This window comes from Capsicum annuum, chromosome 5 (genome assembly GCF_002878395.1).
Source record: "Capsicum annuum cultivar UCD-10X-F1 chromosome 5, UCD10Xv1.1, whole genome shotgun sequence".
NCBI lineage: Eukaryota > Viridiplantae > Streptophyta > Magnoliopsida > Solanales > Solanaceae > Capsicum > Capsicum annuum.
The window spans coordinates 144089320-144110440 of record NC_061115.1 but is presented as its reverse complement, the minus strand read 5'-3'; positions in this window follow the sequence as shown (position 1 = coordinate 144110440).

Genomic DNA, 21121 nt, shown 5'->3' with positions numbered 1-21121 from the left:
TTATAACTTCTGCTTTCTCATTGAAACCGGATAATGTAAAAGTAATAAAAATAGCAAAAATATTAGAATACATGCTACATTTGCATTAAAAATGACAATGTTCCATAAGAATGTACTGTTTTCTAGCACATTGATGTAACATAAATATGTTTGATGACAATGTGCTCTATAAAATATCTTTTTTTTCCTCACTCTACTTTTTTAGACCACAAAAAGTAACTTTACATTTTTTTAAACACCTGCCTTGTTTACAAATTTACCATCACTAGACATCCTTGTTAAGTTCTTTGTTTGTATATACAAATTGCTAATCAAAATACTAACCCTTTTTAATTTTATTATGCAACAGGTTTCATCTCGAGTTAAAGATGCACAGATTTTTGTTATCTATGTAAATCAGATGTACATAACCTCTTGTAAAACTTGGCTTCATGATAAATACTATAAAGTAAATAGTGTGTCCTACACATCGATGCATTACATCTAATTTTCTTTACATGCATCACATTGGGCCCGTGCTAACACGAGCACCTTTGCCCCTAGCATATATATATATATATATATATATATATATACATAAATCCACTTTAAACATGGTTGTTTAGTGGTACTAAATTTGAATTTGAGGATATTAATGTCTTTAAAAAAATTGTAACATCAACTTGATTGTCTTTTTGTAACGCCCCAAGTTTATACCCCGAATGCTACACGATACTTATGACCCCAAAGGGCCACAAGCTAACCCATGACTGGTACCTGCTGTGAGCACTGAATAAAAATACTATAATAATGTGGAAGATGGACTGAAATTCCATAAGGTTCAAAATACTATAATCAAAACTAAAAAAAAATACTGAACATATTGTCTGAAATATTCTAGTCTGAAAAGCTTCTAACTATCTGAATATGGAGTTGATGGGACAAGTCCCCAACTAACTCCGACTACTGAAATAATGAACTACTGAATGTAATAAAGTAATCTAACATCCTCGGAGTATGAGGACTCACTACTATAACTACTGCTGATAACTGGAACTGGCTATGAGCGGTCAGAATCTGAGCATCCGAACCTATGATATGAGACATCATAGCGCAAGAAATGAGTATGCGATCAATACGTGGAAATGTACTGGTATTCTAAATGAGGTAAGGCTGGATTCATGGGCTTATATGCATGAACAATAACTAACTAATGATATGCAAGAGTTGGAATAGCATACATGGAGGATCTGTAACTACTGAACATACTGTGCATACTTAACTGAGTCTACTGGAACTAAATCTGATAACTGATAACTGAATATACTGATATCTGAGATTACTGATAATCTGAATTACTAATGACTGAGTGATTATATCTGACAATGCTGATTCTGTAGAACTAAACTAAGTTCTATTTTAAAAACTGAGACTGAAACTGAAACTATAAGAATTGTCACTTAACCGACATGCCCCTGAGTAAACTGAGTGGGGTCTAACTTGTAACCTCAGTTAGAAGGGTGCCAATACCGTGCCACGAGTAAAGACACTATTATGGTCAAGCCTATCTAACGGGTGACCCTGAACAGGAAGTCAGCCTAATCTGATGGGTGACTCCTTATATCCTATGATGGCTACGTAGTTCTATAGTGTGAGACTGCTACTAACAACTCTACCCAACGGGAGAAGTCATCACCTCTTCACTCGCTCGGTGCTAGTTCCTACTCCCAACTGAATGACACTGACTGATTAGACTGGAATGGACTGGACTGGACTGAATTAGCTGAGTTTGGTAATTAACTGAGTTTTACTATTTGTGATACTATGGATTTTATTCTTTAATTACTAAGGCTTTAGGTAAACAGCTAAATTTTCAGGTATCGAGTACCCCCAGGACTCGATAACATTAAAAGTAAATCATGGTACAAGTTTTGGAAACATGACTATGGCTACATGTTCGTAAATCACTTATTAAGACGTTTAATCAAACACTTGGGATGCATTGACTAGTACATGAATGGGGATTACATGCTATCATGGTATAATGCACTATTTCATTCACTTAAGCATTTAGACAATCACTTGGGGGGCATGCTTAGGTCACATAGTAGTAAATACACATGGTGATCATGGCTACATCAATCAACTTGTACATCGTAGGATTTATCATGAAGATCATGCAATTCAACACATATAATGATTAATTCTATGAAAACTTGTAATTAAATCATGGACGAAAACCCAACAATAACATGAAACATGGCTTCAATTCAATTCAAACATAGAAAGCATGGAATCCAAAGTCTTATATTTTAAAAAGGGGATTCTTGGGCTCCATGGAAGGTAAGGATCCATGAATGAACATCTAACATACCTAGGAATCTTAATTCTTGAAGTTCTTAAAGACTTTCGAAGGGATTCTTGAGATTGCTCTTGAAACTTGGAGGTTAGGGTTTTCTATCTTTGAGAGAGAATGTCTTAAATTAGGAAAAAGTGAGTTAATAATGACCTAAATATGTTTTTAGGTATTAAATCCCACATTTGGGTGGATTAAATATATGGGGAAAGACTAATCTAACCTTGGATGAAACTTTAGTTTTTTTCGTCGAAATTTTCAATTTGGGGTCCTAGCGCGTGCAGCTCTATCGCGCTGTGTTGCTGGAAACTGACAGCTGGGAACTGGGCTAACGGCGTGACGCGGCTTAATCGTGGACCCTTACTGGATTTGGACAATTGGGAATTAGAGGTCCTCCGCGATGCGGCAAGATCGCGGAGTCACACTGGAAATTGACAATTGTCATTTGGACCTAGGCACGATGCACTACTGACTGAAATAATGGTGTTTTACGACTGGAACTTAAAATAGCCATAACTTCTTACTCAGTTATCGGATCTGGGCAAATTTTATACCATTGGAAAGCTGACTGAATTTCCTACAAGATGGTGGGTCTAAATCTGAGAAATTCTGCCTAGAAAAAAAATTCTACTTAGGAATTCTCATGTACTAAAGACTAAACTGAGCTGGGAAATTGCAGGGTATTACACTTTTGTACTTTGTTATTTAAAACACATCAAAACTTGTAAAAATAGTCCATTCTTTTTTGTTTGATTATAGATCTGCCATGAAGTGAAACCAAAATGCTATAACATGTGGGTCCTTTAGCCTTCCATTCTTTAGGTTTATATAAAAATATTTTGAATTTATTACATTTAATTTAAATTAATTAATAAGATGATAATTTCTTGTCATAATTGATTATATTTAAAATAATTAAATAAATTTTATTCTTTATGTAAATTTCATAGCAAAAATATAATTTGCTTTTTTCCTTATTCATTATATGAAATACTATTTTGCCTAATTTATAATTTTAATGTATAATTAATAAAGTTAATTTAGTAAAATATTTTTTTAATAAATATTTTTTTAAGATTTGTGTAAAGTCAATATATATCAATGGTAATAAAGAAAAACTAAAGGAAAATACCTAACAAGTTTTTACCTATGTGAGGGTAGACACAATTTGTTAATGCATAATAATTAGTTTTTCTTATATATAAATCATATTATCAATATTAGATTAAACATACCACTCCTATGAGTTAATAGGTTTTGTAACTAAAATTTTGAGCGCTAATTACTTGTTGGTTTGTAGGCATTTTAATCACTTCAAACTCAAAGCAAAAACTTTAATGTTTTCTTTTTTAAAAAAACTTAACGTATAAAATATATTTACTTATATAATTTATTTGATTGGTTCGATATTTTATCGATTTATCTAAAACCTACTGAATCTATAATTTTAATTAGATAAACCTAATAATTGGTGTTCATTTAATTTTAAAAATTCACTATCATTCCTATAATTAACTATAAGATTGGAAAATGACTTTTTACAATTTCTATTATATTCTTAGATAATTAAAAAGTAAAAATTCTCTTAAAACATTAATAAATAAATGTATACATTTGTAGAAAAAATAGGTGATGTATATTTTCACTTTATTTATTCTTTTTGACAAAAATATATAAATAATTTTAAGTTTCATAGTGTTAGGCCTGTGCTGCCACGGCTCATTTCCGCTAGTAATATATAGAGAGGTTAGTGAAGATTTTGTCTAAAGGTCACAGAAGACTTCACTTTTAGAAATTCATAAAAGGAACAATCTGAGAAATTATTTCAATGAGAAAATAATATATTTTTTCTGTCCCAATTTATATAATACCGACTAATTAGACAAAGAATTAAAACCCATGTTCGCACAGGCCCCACATGAAGAACATTTTTAATATGTCCCTTCCTCCACCTCCCACTCCTACCACCACCCACCTCCACCTTCAAATACCCTCACCCCACCCCACCCCACCCCAGCACCCCTATCCAATCATCCACCTCTAACCAAATCTGTATGAAAATATAATTATGTAATCATAATAAAAAAAGTATGTTTCATATTTTTTTATTATAGTATTCACAGTATAAAGATATTAGATTGTTAATATTCATCCCTCCTCACCCATTACATCAAGTTTTGAAACCCCAGCCCACCCCCCACCCCTTACCCACTCAATCCTCCATCTCCAACCAAATCTATAAGAAAAATAATTATGTAATTGTGAAAAAATTTATGTTTCATATTTTTTTTCTTATTATATTATTCATAATTTAAATATATTAGATTGTTAGATAGGTCCCCTCCACTCCCCCCCCCCCCCCCCCTCCTCCCCCCCTTTCTTTCTTTAACTAAAATCTATCGGATTAAAAATAATTATGTAATTGCAAAAAAACTTTTATGTTTCATAATTTTCTTTATTATATTATTACAAATTAAACGATTTTAATACAATAATATAAAATGTCAAAATATTGACAAAATTTAGCATTTAAAACATCAATCTGACTAAAAATTTTAATAGAAAGTTTTGATTTACATAATCGAGTATATTTACAAAGAACAAGATTAGAATGAAAAATATTACTAATTTGAATTTTAAATGATCATCATCTGCATATAAAAATAAAAATGTTAAATCAAAAAAGCTTCTATAACATAGAGAATATGAAGAATATAATAACTCTATTAGTTAACAAATAAAGATAATGATCAATAGAACAAAAAAGAAGAAGAAGAGAAGTTTAACATTATGTATTATTGTAGAAACTAGATTAAACGCATGTGTCTCGCTCGTGTAATTTATGATTATTTAAAATTAGATGATTTTATTTATCACAATGATTTTTAATGAAGTGCAAAAAGTTCAAATCACTGATCCTTAACACTTTAATGTGATAATGTAAGCATAACAAATATTTTATTGTAAGCACATATGTATTTTTTCAACAGAAGTAAGAGAGACACATCGATTTGAACCATATTTATAATGCGATTATCTTTTTTAAAAAAATTATATTTAAAGTCTTTCCTTATTTTTAAAGTTAAATCTTTAGAAAATCTTTGATTACTTTCTTAAAACTTTTAAAATTTTGGTAATTCTTATATTTTCTTATTCTAATGCTTTCATATTTATTTCTAAATTTTTCAAATCTTCTTAAAATCAACTTTAGTTGATTTAGAATTCTTAAACTAATGAAAAATGTATTAGTTGTCATTAATTCTAATCACTTTTAATAAAGAAAGATTTTACTATAAATATTTAACTAATTTTCAACTCTTAAATATTAAAAAATAGTGAAAAAATATTTTTTTTCTAAATCTAAGAATTTTAATGTAGCGCAAAAAGTTCAAACAATATAGATAGAGATAGAGATATTGTAAAATTTATTTATATAATAATTTAAAGAAATAATAAATAATAATTTTATAAAACGAAGGACTCCTAAACTTGGAAAAGGAACAAAAATTGAGGACTCATAAATAAAATTTTATAACCATAAATCATTAATTACATGAAAATTATCTTTTGAATTTGATGTATCACGTAAGGTTATAATTCGGAATCCGATACCATTGGCTTTACTTTTATTACTCTTTTTCTAGTAACCATCAAACTATATTAATATTTTCTCAGTAGTTAAATAAGGAAAACTTACTATAAAAGTTTAATTGAACTTAAAGTAATATATATTAGAATAATAATTTAATGAAAATTATTTATTAAAAATAGTAAGTGATAATTTTATCTATTGCAAAGAATTTTAACGAAGGATAAAAAGTTAAAATCATATTTTTAAGGACGTTCACATGTGTGTATCACATACACTACCAGAAATTGGGTCTATGGCAACGAAATTTTTAGTGACAGTTGCAAATGCATTGCTATAGACTATCTATGGCAATGCTTTCAACCGTTGCAAAAAATAATTGTTCTATTATTAAAATTTTGTGTTAGGACCGCCGCTATTGAACTTGAACCATTGCAATAGGTATATGTATAGTAACACTATTGAAATTCGTTGCCAAAAAAACATCTATCACGACACTTATTAAAAAAATAAACCGTTGCAATAGATATATACTTTAAATTTTAATTTCCCTCCCTAAAGTTTGACACAAATCCGCCAAAATATTTTTCATCTTATTAAAATATTATTTTCTTTCTCAATAGAAAACCCTTAGAAGAACAAAAGCTAAGATAATCGATTCAAGCGAAATTAGCCATTTTCTCCAACAATCGCCTCTCACCGCTGCCTCTAACTGCCGCCTCTCACCTCTGCAGGTAAAGTTTTAATGTTAACAAATTCCCATTTTCTCTTGGTGGACTTCCCCGCTTCTACTCCAATAAGCTCCCTCCTTCTAAGGCAACTCCATTTTCTTCTCTCCTTCTACTTTTTCTTATCTTGATTTTATTGAAAAAAAACTAGTGTTGGATTTGCTATACTACCAATTTATTCCCAGCTACAGTGTTGGGACACAGCTGGTGGCATGGTTTTCCAGTGATTTTCAATGGTGGGTGGTCGATTTTGGTGGGTTTTGACAAAAATGGATCGGATTTAGGTGATGGTGAGTTTTCCAGCAAATTTTTGGCGAGAAAACTCACCAAAAAATTCAAAGGAAAATCAGAATTTTCTTTCTTCTCTGGCAACCTTCTATTCTTACTGTCTTAATGTGTGTGGTTTAAATATGCAATAGATGTGAACTATGAAAATGGCTTGTTCAAAAGCATTATTTGCACTGCTGCTTATTTTGAATAAGAATGTAAATGGTTGTATTTTGAATAAGAACCTTACTATCTTACTGTGCTAGTTTGCTACTATTTCCGTGTGAGATACTCAGATTACTGTTTTGAGTTTACAAATTTTATGTTTACATGATGTCCGCCAAATGTGTTTACAGATTTTGTGTTTACTGTTTCTGTGTGACTGTTGTTGCTTCTATGTTGTTAGCCTTTCTTGATCAAATATTAGATGTATGCAGTAAATAAGGTTTGAGGTTAGTGGAGGTAAATAAGCTTAAATTAAGGATTCCATGTTTAAAGTTATTCCAATTTGTGTAAGAGGAAAGGGATTAAGCATTTTCTTACTAAACTGGCATTACGATGCATCTTTCTTCAAGGACCAAAACCAAAAGGTTTTGTGGTATTAATTTGTAGGATAAGGTTATAAACTTTTGAGGTCTAGGATATTTATAGTCATTTAGCAGTAAGTTGGAATAGTCGCAAACCCTTGATTTCTCCTTTAGTTGTTGTGCAAGTGAACTATGTGTCTGGCTGTCGTGCCTTTGACTCTACAGAACTAGTATAAGTCATGTCATAGTATTAAACTTGTACTTTTGGTTGCGTGGCCCAAAATATGTTTTTGTTTAAAAACTGTCTTCATGTTTTTCATGTGTTTATATTCATCAGGTAGTAGTAGAGATAGTTTTGTATGCGATAGGACTAAAGAACACAAAATTATGCATTGTGTTTGTGTTTCAAATAGATGCATACCTCTAATAGATTAGAAGTCTTTCACCATTGCGCCTTTTCCCTGCAGCTTCATGTTGTATTCTTTTCTATGATTCTCTCAAGGATTTAGTACTCAAAGTTCCTCTTCCTCTTAAATTGTACACTAATTTTTCAACAAAATATGAGTATAGCTACAGCTTCCTACTATTTCTTCCTTCTAGGCCACCACTCAACATTACTTCTCGCAGTTTGTTCATACTTCATAAGAGTCTGCTGTAACTGGTGCTACCTGATTATTCTTAGCACTTACTTTATTTTCCTTCTATTTGTTTTTATCTTGTAGTTTTCCTTAGTTCTTGATACATGAACTTGAGTTGGGGGTCTATCGAAAACAACCTCTTTATCTCATATTTGAGGTTGTGGTATGGACTGCGTACACTTACCCTCCCCAAACCCCACTTAGTGGGAATATACTGGGTATGTTGTGGTTATTGTTGTTGTTGTAGATTGTAGTAATTAAGTACATGTCCATTCTCTAATTTTCAGGAGACTTATTATTACATGACAATCTACAAAGTGCATGATATTTAGATGTATTAAAATTCACTAGCAAGCCTACAAGAATAAGCAAAAAAGTTGTAATAAGTTATGTTAAGGATTCTTGCATATCACTATTATATTGTGTGCAATGTAATGAATCTATCAACAATGGAAAAAAATACTCATGCATAAACTGTCACACACATTTAGCTCAGCATGAATCATAATTTTGGTAATTTCGCTGTGTTATGTAGGATTTTAATGGATAGTAAAGATAGAGACTCGATGAATTCTCTAATATGGTCGAAAGAGTTCAACAATGGAGTGAACCATTTTCTTGAAATGGCATTTGAATGAGACTCTCAAGGAAATGAGATACTATGTCTTTGTAGAGATTGCAAGAATCAGTATTATCATAATGTTAGGTTATGTCTCTCAAGTGATGGTTTAAATCCATTTCAAACCATGAGTATTCTCATAGCACATGTTCTGTTATGCTGATGAACTATAATTTATCACCATGGATTTGTATGAAGTCGGAGTATCTTATGTTTTCAATGATAATTCCAGGCCCATCTTCTCCTGGAAATGATATAAACGTGTATTTGCAACCACTAATTGATGAATTAAATGAATTATGGGAACCTGGGATGGAAATATATGATGCTGAAACCAAAAAAATATTCTAAATGAGTGCAACCTTAATGTGGACTGTTAGTGATTTTTCAGCATTAGCAATGTTTTCAGGATGGAGCACTAAGGAAAAATTGGCATGCCCTACTTGTTATTATAATGCATGCTCTCAATATCTCAAACATAGTCGTAAGATATGTTATTGGGTCATCGAAGATTTTTTCCTCATGATCATCCACTACGAAAAGATAAGAAGTCATTTAATGGTAAGGAGGAAAATAGACCCCTACCCACTCCTTTGTCGGATATAGAAGTGCTTGAAGAGCTGCGTGAATTCAATAATGTTTTTGGAAAGGGCAAGAAGAAAAGGTCTCGAGATAATAAAGGACCTTGGAAGAAAAGATCTATCTTTTTTGAATTGTCATATTGTAATGCCCCGAAATCTAGTTCCCAAGATGCCATATGGTGTTTTGAACTACGAGTAGTCCTGAACTAACCCTGGCTGCTTTCTACTAACTCTGAATCTCAAAGTAAGAAAATTTAATTATAAAATCATAATAACTACGGAATACTTATCTAAAACATCATAATCTCTTAAGTCTTAGTAAAGCAATACTAAAAATAAAATTTGAATGTTGACTCATAGTCCACAACTGAAGCTAGCAGTCTGACAAGCCTCTAATGACTGAATCTGGGGAGTCACTGGGACAGGCCCCAACTGACTCAAAATGTTTGGAATGAATAATGAAAAAAAAATCTACTAATGAGGCTAGAAATCCGAATACTAAGTACCCGAACTATGAGGACTCACCAGCTGCACGGATGTAGATGAGGTACTCAAAAATCACTCATGCTGACGAGACTGAGCACCTAAACCTACATTATGAGACAATGTAGCACATAGACATATATGTGTATCAGTACTTTGTGGATGTACTGAGTATATAGGGGTGTATGCAACAAGTAAACAATATCATCTAAGTTTATAAAACAATGCATGCTAAATGTAAATGACTCACATAGGCTTGAGATATCTAAAATCTCCAAGTATAAAGCATGAATAGCAAAACATGCAATCTAATTCTTGTGAGTCATAACACTTAGTCTCTAAAGGCTTTTCTATTCTAGAATCTGTAGTCTATAAGCTTTAAAACTTTAAGAAAAATAGTTTATCTAAAAAGTCATTTATTATTTTATACTAGAAGGGAGGTTCTCTTAACCGACATAAACTTTGTGAGCTACATGGAGTCCAATATATCGTCCTCCTAAGTAGGAAACCTCACGTTAGGGAGAGGTGTCATACTCTTGCCAGGGAGTATAACCTCAGCTTAAGTGATCACTATCTCTACCTTTGTGGGCACTTTAATCTCAATCCTACGGTCGCACGTAGTTCTGGGTTATGAAACCTTGGAAACATACCCAACTCGATGCTAAATACTACTTCCTTTTTATTTTCTTCGCTCATCTCATTGGAAACCCACTTTTAAAAATAATCTCATGGTTTATAATGTAAACCAACTATATGCATCTGTAATCTGAAATAAACTCTGAAAAGTGGATTCCAAAACTCAACTAGGGATCCGAAGATCAAATACTTTTTATTCAACTCAAAATATACAAATCTCAGGGTGCTCAAAGAACAAGTTCTTGAAATATAAATACTAAAGTCTCAAACTCATGAAATTTCATGGTAAATCATCATGCTCAACACGTTTTCTTGAAAACACTTCAACCATATAAAAATACTGAAATCAAGAATCACAAATATACGCTTAAACTCAATCAAAAATCTGAAATCAATATCTCATAACATACTCATGGTATTCAAAATCATAAAGAAGCATTCTTTAACTCAAAACAAACGTGGAATTTCGTAATTCAATAATATCATGCTTAAAATCATCAATAATATACTTTTGGGTATGAATCCAATCTCAAACATAAGAAATTTGCTTTAAAACATAATTTTGGGCACAAGGACGAAAGGATTGTCCTTGTTAAAACCCCGCATACCTTAGATGATGAACTAAATGAATAAGCTTGCTTTTTTAGATTCTATTTGTACTCTTGAATGAAGATTCTTGAAGCTTGGTCTAGGGATCTTAAATCTTGAAACAATCTGAAAAAAGGATGGTGGAATCTTGAGTTTCTTGGAGATGAATGTTGAAGCGTAGGGTTTTCGATGAGAGTGATTTTGATGAAACTTAGCATATAATTCTTCTAAAAGGCTTTAATCATGTGTTTGGATGGATTGGGGGTTGGGGAAAAGTCCAAAATACCCCCCTTTAACTCCTAAATGAAACTGGAAAAATAAACTGGGGTCCCAATTTTTGGCCTTGGCGCGATGCGCCACTATCTCTCTAAGCCACTGGAAAATGCCAACTAGGAAAATGCTTGGTGGCGCGAGGCGGAGTTATCGTGTTTCCACCTTGGATGGGACCTGGAAACTCGGTGCGACACATTACTATCACGGACCTTTACTGGAATTAGACAATTGGGGATTTGGCCCTCTCCGCAATGCGCACTATCGCGGAGGGCCACTAGAAATCCACAAATATGAATTTACTCATCTCCGCGACTTGCTAAGGGTCCAGGTGACACACTGCCAACCTAAAAGTGCTATAACTCCTTCACCGAGTGTCAAAATTGGGAAAATTTGTTATCGATGGAAAGCTTAATCAATTTCTCGCACCATGAAATGTCCAAATCTGGGAAAGTTCACACGAAATAATTATCATCCATTTTGGAAGCTATTCTTTAACATTCTTAGGATGAATTTTAGCTAGAAAAGGTATGGGGTATTATAATATCTCCCCCTTGGAAACATTCATCCTCGAATGTTACTAGTTAAGCTGAAATTTCTAAGGAATCTGGGAATATAAGATAGCATGCACAACTGGAATGAACTGAATAACTAAATCTAAATCATTCTGAGCTTCTAATTAATTCTGTGAGTGCATGAACTTACTTACATGAGGACAACTATACAGCCGAATATTTGATTAGAATAGAACTAAATCAAGAAAGAGTATTACCTTCGGCTAAATCTGAGGTTGTAGAGAAGAGATGAGGGTACTTGGCTCGCATATTTGCTTCTACTTCCCAAGTAGCACCCTCAACCGACTGATTCCGCCAAATAACTTTGACCGAGGAAACTTCTTTGTTCTTTATTCTACGGATCTGATGATCTAAAATCTTAAATGGAATCTCTTCGTATGAAAGGTTGTTCTAAATATCTGAGCTTTCTAATGGAACTACAATGGTGGGGTCACTGATGCACTTCTTAAGCATAAAGACATGGAATACAGGATGGACTACTGACAGGTCTGCAGGCAACTCAAGCTCATAAGCTACTTTCCAAACATGACTGAGAATTCTATAAGAGCCAACATACTGGGACTAAGTTTCCCTTTCTTGCCAAATCTTTTCACCCCTTTCATGGGTGAAATCATCAGATACACTAAATCACCAACCTCAAACTAGATGTCCCTTCTCCTCATATCTGCATATAATTTCTGACAACTCTGGGTTGTCTTTAACCTTTCTTTAATCAGCTTGACTTTCTCCATAGCCTCAAATACTGCATCAGGCCCAAGAAAAGCAGCCTCACCCACTTCAAACCAACCTATGGGTGATCTATACCACCTCTCATAAAGAGCCTCAAACGGATCCATCTGAATGCTAGCATGATAACTGTTATTATAAGCAAACTCAATCAATGGCAAATGCTCATCCCAATTACCTTTGAAATCAAGAGAACATTTCCTCAACATATGTTCTAACATTTGGATGGTCCTCTCTGCTTGACCATCTATCTGAGGATGAAAGGAAGAACTGAGATGAACCTGGGTACTAAGACCCTTCTAAAAAGCTTTCCAAAACTGGGAAGTAAACCGAGTACCTCTATCCGAATTGATAGACAAGGGAACTCCATGCAATCTAACTAACTCTCGAATATACAACTTAACATAATCTTTAGCTGTATAAGATGTATGAACTGGTAAGAAATGCATTGACTTAGTCAAACTATCTACAATAACCCATATTGAATCATGATGAAAACGCGATTGGGGTAAACCAGTCACAAAATTCATATTCACCTCTTCCCACTTTTAAGTGAGGATACCAAACTCTTGCAACGTACCACCAGGTCTTTGGTGCTCTACCTTAACCTATTGATAATTTGCACACTTAGCTCAAACTCTGCTATATGTTTCTTTATACCATTCCACCAATAGATTTCCCACAAATCGCGGTACATCTTGGTAGCATTGGGATGAATCAAATATCACGCACCATGTTCCTCAGCCATAATTCTCTATCTTAATTTATCAACACAGGGAATACACAGCCTACTCTAGCATCTCAACACACCATCTCCCCCCTGGAGATAAAACCTCTATTTTTTGTTTTTAACTGACTCCTTCAGTTTGACCAAACTAGGGTCCGTACCTTGCTTCTCCTTCACTTTCGAAACTAAAGAGGATTCGGAACTACTCTGAACCCAAACATTTCCTTCAGCTGAATCAAGCAACCTAACACCCAATCTAGATAAACGATGCACTTCTCAGGCCAACTCTTTCTTATCTTTCTCCACATGAGCAATACTACCTATATACAACCTACTAAGGGCATCTGCCACTACATTGGCATTGCCCGGATGATACAACATACTCATATCATAATATTTTAGCAACTCTAACCACCTTATCTGATGAAGGTTCAACTCCCTCTAGGTGAATACACACTACAAAATTTTGTGGTTCGCACATCAACATAAACACCATATAGATAGTGTCTCTAGATTTTCAAAGCAAACACAACAGCAGCTAATTCTAGATCATGGGTTGGGTAATTCTTTTTATGAGGCTTCAACTGTCTAGAGGCATAGGCTATGACCTTACCTCTTTGCATTAACACACAACCCAAACCAACTCTAGAGGCATCACAATAAACCACAAAATCATCCGTACCATCGGGTAATGCTAGAACTGTGGCTGAAGTGAGTCGAGTCTTCAACTCCTGAAAAATCTTCTCGTAGGAATCTGACCATTGGAACTTAACTTTCTTTTGGGTCAATCTAGACATAGGAGATGCAATAGATGATAAACCTTCAACAAAATGACGGTAATAGCTAGCTAGACCCAATAAACTGCTAATATCTGATGGAGAGATAGGTCTAGGCCAATTTCTTCAGCTTTTGTCTTTTGGGGATCAACTCTAATATCGTTGGCAGAAACAATATGACCAATAAAGGCTACTGGTCTTAACCAAAACTCATACTTGCTGAATTTGACGAACAATTTATGATCTCTAAGAGTTTCCAGGATAATTCTAAGATGATCAGCATGGTCATCCTCACTACGGGAGTATACAAGGATATCATTTATGAACACTATGACAAACATATCAAGATACTCTTTGAACACTTAATTCATGAGGTCTATGAAGGTTGCTAGAGTATTGGTTAGCCTAAAAGACATGACTAGGAACTCAAAATGACCATAACGGGTTCTAAAGGTAGCCTTCGGAATATCACATTCCCTAACTTTAAGCTGATGATAGCCGAATCTAAAGTCTATCTTTGAGAAATAACTTGCACCTTGCAATTGATCAAATAAGTCATCAATTTTAGGAAGAGGTTATTTATTTTTGATTGTGACCTTATTTAGCTTATGATAGTCAATGTACATTTGAAATGAACCATCTTTTTTTCACACGAATAGGACAAGAGTGCCTCATGGAGAAACGCTAGGCCTTATAAAACCTTTATCTAAAAGATCTTTGAGTTTTTCCTTTAAATCCTTAAGCTTCACGGGATCCATACGATAAAGAGGGTTAGAAATAGGCTGAGTATCGAGAAAAAGATCAATCTTACATTCTATCTCTATTGGGAGGTACCCCTGGGAGATCTTTCGAAAAAAATCAGGAAACTCATTTACTACATTGACTGACTGAACTATTGTAGTCTCAGACTTAGTATCTTTAACTCGAACTAGATGGTAAATGCAACCTTTGGAAATCAACTTTCTGGCCCTAAGATAAGATATAAAATGACTCCTGGAAAATACTGAATTACCTGACCACTCAAAGACTGGCTTATCTGGAAACTGAAACTTCACTAATCGAGTGCGAAAATCTATAGAAGCATAACAGGAATGGAGCCAATCCATACCAAGAGATTAAAATCAACCATATCTAATTCTATTAAGTCTACAAATATGACCTTATTAAAGACAGTGATATGACACCTTTTGTAAATCCATTTAGTAACGACTGACTTACTAACAGGGGTGGAAACCAAGAAAGGCTCAGAAATCTTTTCAAAACTTATCTCAAAATTCATAGCAACTAACGAGGTCACATAAGAAAAACTTGACCCAAGGTCTAATAATATATAAACATCAAGATGAAAGACATGAAGCATACCAGTAACAACATCTGGCAAATCTTCCTACTACTGATGGGATGGTAAAGCATAAAACCTGTTTTGGCACTGACCGCCACCAGTACTAGATGATACGCCCTGAGGAGGGGTTGGGAGACCTAAATAAGCTGGTGCACTGTTAGCCTGATCCTTGGGACAAACATCTCTATTTTCCTATTTAGCATGCAGGAAATCTCTAGCAACATGACCCAACTTACCACAAATAAAATAACCCTTTTGCCCAGCCAAGTACTCACCAGGATGGTCCCTACCTCACTTAGAATATAGAGGATAAAGAGGTTTTCTGCTGACACTATTTTGAGATCTGGACATAGAAGACTTACCCCACTGGTACTGTCTATTCCTGGGTGCAGGAACACTGGTTGAAGATGGTGTTGGCATAGTTGATTAATTTTAAAACTGCGAATGATTTTCTCCTTAGAACCTATTCTGACCAAAGTCAAACTGCTTTATTCTAGCCCTCCTATTAACTATCTCCATTTCCTATGCTTTTTCTGCCTCAATCTGCTGAGCGTCATCATCAATCTAGAAAAGTCTATATATCTATTGATCATAGCAGTCCTACACTCCTTAACTACCAACCCAGACACACCAGTCACAAGCTTACTAATGCTTGACCTAGGTCAAGGCCATACTTAGACAACTGGTTGAACTTTAGGCAATACTCCTTCATTATCATGGAGCCCTGCCTCATGTTCATAAACTCTTCTATCTTAGCTTCCCTCATCTCAAGTAGGAAGAACTTGTCTAGAAATGCATCCTGAAATACCTTCCAAGTCGTAGGAGTTACATCCTCCCCCTACTCTTCTTCCACATCATCACCCAATCATAAGAAATATCCTTCAGCCTATAGAATTCCAATTCCACACTCTTCATTTTAGAAATATGCATAATTTGGGTAACGTTCCTCACCTTATTAAGATAAAGTTGTAGGTCCTCACCTTTCTTCAACCCAAGGAATTATGGTGGATTCATCCTCATGAAATCTCAGATTCTGGCTGTCGATAAATCCCCATCATGGTGAGGCGCGGCTGTAGCCTAACGGTTACCTTGAACATTAGCTATCACGACTTGGGCTAGTGTCTGAAAAGTAGCTCAAAACTTTGCATGTGACACATTCTTATTTAAAAAATCTGCGGGTTGAGGTGGTTGATTATCATTTCTATGGTTATTAGCTCTGCGAAGGGGCATATTCTTTCACAAAAGAGCATGAGTAATAGCAGATAAAAATAGTTGTAAGCATGATGGATTATGAAAGAAAAGAGAGGATTTTCCTAAAATGTTCCATAGTTTCTTGCTCATAGATGTGGCGCGCTGCACACTTATGATCAAGACTCTACATAACGTGACTTGTCTGACTCCTTAGGACTCTCTAAACCTTAGACTCTAATACCAAGATTCTAATGCCCCGACATCTAGTTCCCGAGATACCACTCGGTGCTCTGAATTACGAGTAGCCTGGCCTAACTTTGGTTGTTTTCTACTAACTCTAAATCTTAAAGTAAAGAAATATAATTATAAAATCATGATAACTGTGGAATAATTATCTAAAACATCTCAATCTCTCAAGTCTTAGTAAAGCAATACTGAAAAGAAAATTTGAATGCTGACTCATAGTCCACAACTGAAACTAGTAATCCAACAAGCCTCTAATGGCTGAATCTGGAGAGCCACTGGGACAGGCCCCAGCTGACTCAAAATGTCTAGAATGAATAATGAAAAAAACATCAATAAATGAGACAAGAAATCTGAATACTTAGTCCTCGAACTATGAGGACTCACCAACTATAGGGATGTAGATGAGGTACTCAAAAATCAGTCACACTGCCGAGACTGAGCACCTAAATCTAAATTATGAGACAATGTAGCACATAGACATATATGTGGATTAGTACTTTGAGGATGTACTGAGTATATGAGAGTGTATGCAACAAGTAAACAATATCATCTAAGTTTATAAAACAATGCATGCTAAATGTAAATGACTCACATAAGCTTGAGATATTGGAAATCTGAAAGTATAAAGCATGAATAGCAAAACATGCAATCTAATTCTTGTGAGTAATAACACTTAGTCTCTAAAAGCTTTTATGTTCTAGAATCTGTAGCCTATAAGCTTTAAAAACTTAAGGAAAATGCTTTATCTAAAAGTGATTCATTATTTTATACTAGCAGGGAGGTTCTCTTAACCAACATAAACCATCCAAGCTGCATAGAGTCCAATGTTTCATCCTCCTAAGGAGGAAACCTCACGTTGGGGAGAGGTGTCATACTCTTACCAGGGAGTATAACCTTAGCTTAAGTGATCACTATCTCTGCCTCTGTGGGCACTTTAATCTCAATCCTATAGTGGCACGTAGTTCTGGGGTATGAAACCTTGGAAACATACCCAACTCGGTGCTAAATACTACTCTCTTTTTATTTGATACGCTCATCCTATTAGAAATCAACTTTTAAAAATAATCTCATGGTTTATAATGTAAACCAACTATATGCATCTTTAATCTAAATTAAACTCTAAGAAATGGATTCCAAAATTCAACTGGGGATCCAAAGATTAAATACTTTTTATTCAACTCAAAATATCCAAATCTTAGGGTGCTTACAGCACAAGTTCTTGAAATATAAATGCTCAAATTAGGGTCTAATAACCCATGTGTCAAACTCATGAAATTTCATAGTAAATCATCATGCTCAACAGGTTTTCTTGAAAACACTTCAACCATATCAAAATACTAAAATCAAGAATCACAAATATATGCTTAAACTCAATCGAAAATCCAAAATCAATATCTCTAACATACTCATGGTATTCAAAATCATAAAGAAGCATTCTTTAACTCAAAAAAATATGGAATTTCATAATTCAATAATATCATGCTCAAAATAATCAATACGATACTTTTGGGTATAAACCCAATCTAAAACATAAGAAATTTACTTTAAAACATAACTTTGGGCATAAGGAAGAAAGGATTGTCCTTATTGAAACCCCACATACCTTAGATGATGAATTAAATGAATAAGCTTACTTTTTTAGATGCTATTTATACTCTTGAATGAAGATTCCTAAAGCTCTTGGCATAGGGATCTTAAATCTGGAAATAATTTGGAAAAAGAATGGTGGAATCTTGAGTTTCTTGGAGATGAATGTTGAAGCTTAGGGTTTTGAATGAGAGTAATTTTGATAAAACCTAGCATATAATGCTTCTAAAAGGCTTTAATCATACATTTGGATGGATTGGGGGTTGGAGAAAAGTCCAAAATACCCCTCTTTAACTCCTACATGAAACTAGAAAAATAAACTGGGGTCCCAATTTTTGGCCTTGGCGCGACGCGCCACTATCGCGCCAAGCCACTGTAAAATTCCAACTGGGAAAATGGTTGGTGGTGCGATGCAAAGGTATCACATTGACACTTTGGATAGGACCTGGAAACTTGATGTAACGCGCCACTATCACGGACCTTCACTAGAATCAGACAATTAGGGATTTGGCCATCTCCGCGATGTGCCACTATCCCAGAGAGCCACTGGAAATCAACAAATATGAATTTTATCTTCTCCGTGATGTGCTAAGGGTCCAGAAGACATTCTACCAACCTAAAAGTAGCATAAATCCTTCATCGAGTGTCAAAATTAGGCGAATTTAGTATCGATGGAAAGCTTAATCAATTTCTCACACCATGAAAAGTCCAAATCTGGAAAATTTTACATGAAATATTATCTTCCATTTTGGAATCTATTCTTTAACATTCTTAGGATGGATTTTAGCTATAAAAGGTATGGTGTATTACACGTAGTGGCCGCATAACAGATTGACCCACAATCTTGATCCAATGGACATAAAAAATAATATATGTGGTAGTTTACTTGGGACTTTATTAGAGATAGATGGAAAGTCAAAGGATCATGTAAATTCTTGATATGACTTACAAGAAATGGGAATATGAGAGGAGCTACAACCAGTACAAGATAGTAACAGAAATATAAGTTTGGCTCAATTTTCTTTCTTCACGGAACCGGAATAGAAAAGATTGTTTTGTAGCATCTTGAAAAATGTCAAATTACCTAATGGGTGTGCTTCAAATATATTAGGTCATATGCATATGATAAAGATGAAGATATCAGGGTACAAGAGTTATAATGCTCATTTTATTTTGCATCACTTGCTACAAGTTGTTATTAGAAAAGAACTACCTAAGAATGTTTCATTGACATTAATTAGGTTGGGAAATTTCTTTAGAGCCATATGTAGTAAGGTAATTAGGCTGAGAGATCTTGAAAAACTAGAGTCTGAAATTGGTAAAATTATGTCTAACCTTGAAATGATTTTTTATCCAGCATTTTTTGATATAATGCTATATTTGCCTATTCATTTAGTGAATGAAATTAAGCTTAGGAGTCCCATTCATCTTCGTTTGATATATTCTATTGAGAGGTACCTATGTAACCTTAAGGGACTCGTTCGTAATTGATCTTGTCCAAAAGCATCAACAGCAGAAGGTCATTTAGTTGAAGAGTGTCTGATCTTTTGTTCAAGATACCTACCTGATAGTGCAAAGACACGATTTAGTAGGTACCAAACTGAATATGAGAAATCCATTCAGAATGTGTCACCTACATTCCCTAAGAATGGTCATCCAATTGAAATTGAGAAGAAAAAAATTGCACTTTTTTTATGGATCCAAAGTTACGTTATGAAGCACATCAATATACCTTTTTTAACATGGGAGATAAAGAAGTCAAAAAGTTCATCGAGTAAGATATTTACATATTAAACTTCATTTATTTGTTTATGATAAGGTACATAAGAATCTACTTATAAAGGCGTAGTAATTATATTTGCAATATTCTTTATTATAGGGAACATAAAATTCAATGAGTAATCATACTAGATTGAATGCATGGGTAAAAGCAAGGAATCATAGTCGTGAATTCAGCAATTGGTTTGAAGAGAAAATAAAAATATTGAAGTATCCCATCATGTAAAATGGCTAGCTAGGGGGCCTAATATGGTGGCCAAGAAATATAGCACATATTTCATCAATGGATATTAATTTCATACAAAAGATCGAGATGCCCCACGCAAGACTCAGAATAGTGAAGTGACTTTATCAGCAACAACTGATAGTTTTTCTAGTGCGAGGGACCAAAATTCCATAGATGGAGCGGTGTTTTATTATGGAGTTATTCAAGATATCATTGAGATTGATTACTATGGTTTTTTAGTGTTGTATTGTCTAAATGTTATTTGTATCAGAATGAAGAAGATGAGTATGGGTTAACTCGGGTATACTTAAACATGTTATGCAGTAAAGATGATCCTTTTATGTTAGCATCATAAGTTTATCAAGTTTTCTATGTTGCGGATTCAATTGAGAAAGATATTTATTATGCAAGAAATAAAATCACTATTTATTTGTTGATCTAAAGGAAGAGAATTGCCCTAATGTAGGAGAAGTGTTTTGGAGGGAGCCTAATGATGACATTGGTCCCTTAATTAGATTAGATGCGGATGACTTTAGATGGTTAAGAGAAGATGGAGTCGTTGTTGTTGATATTTCATTTGCTGAAGAACATTTAGAAGATATAGTTATAGCAACGTCGGAAGAGGAGGAGGATTTTGACAACACTGATTGGGATTGGATAGAGGCAGATGATTAAACAAAAAAGT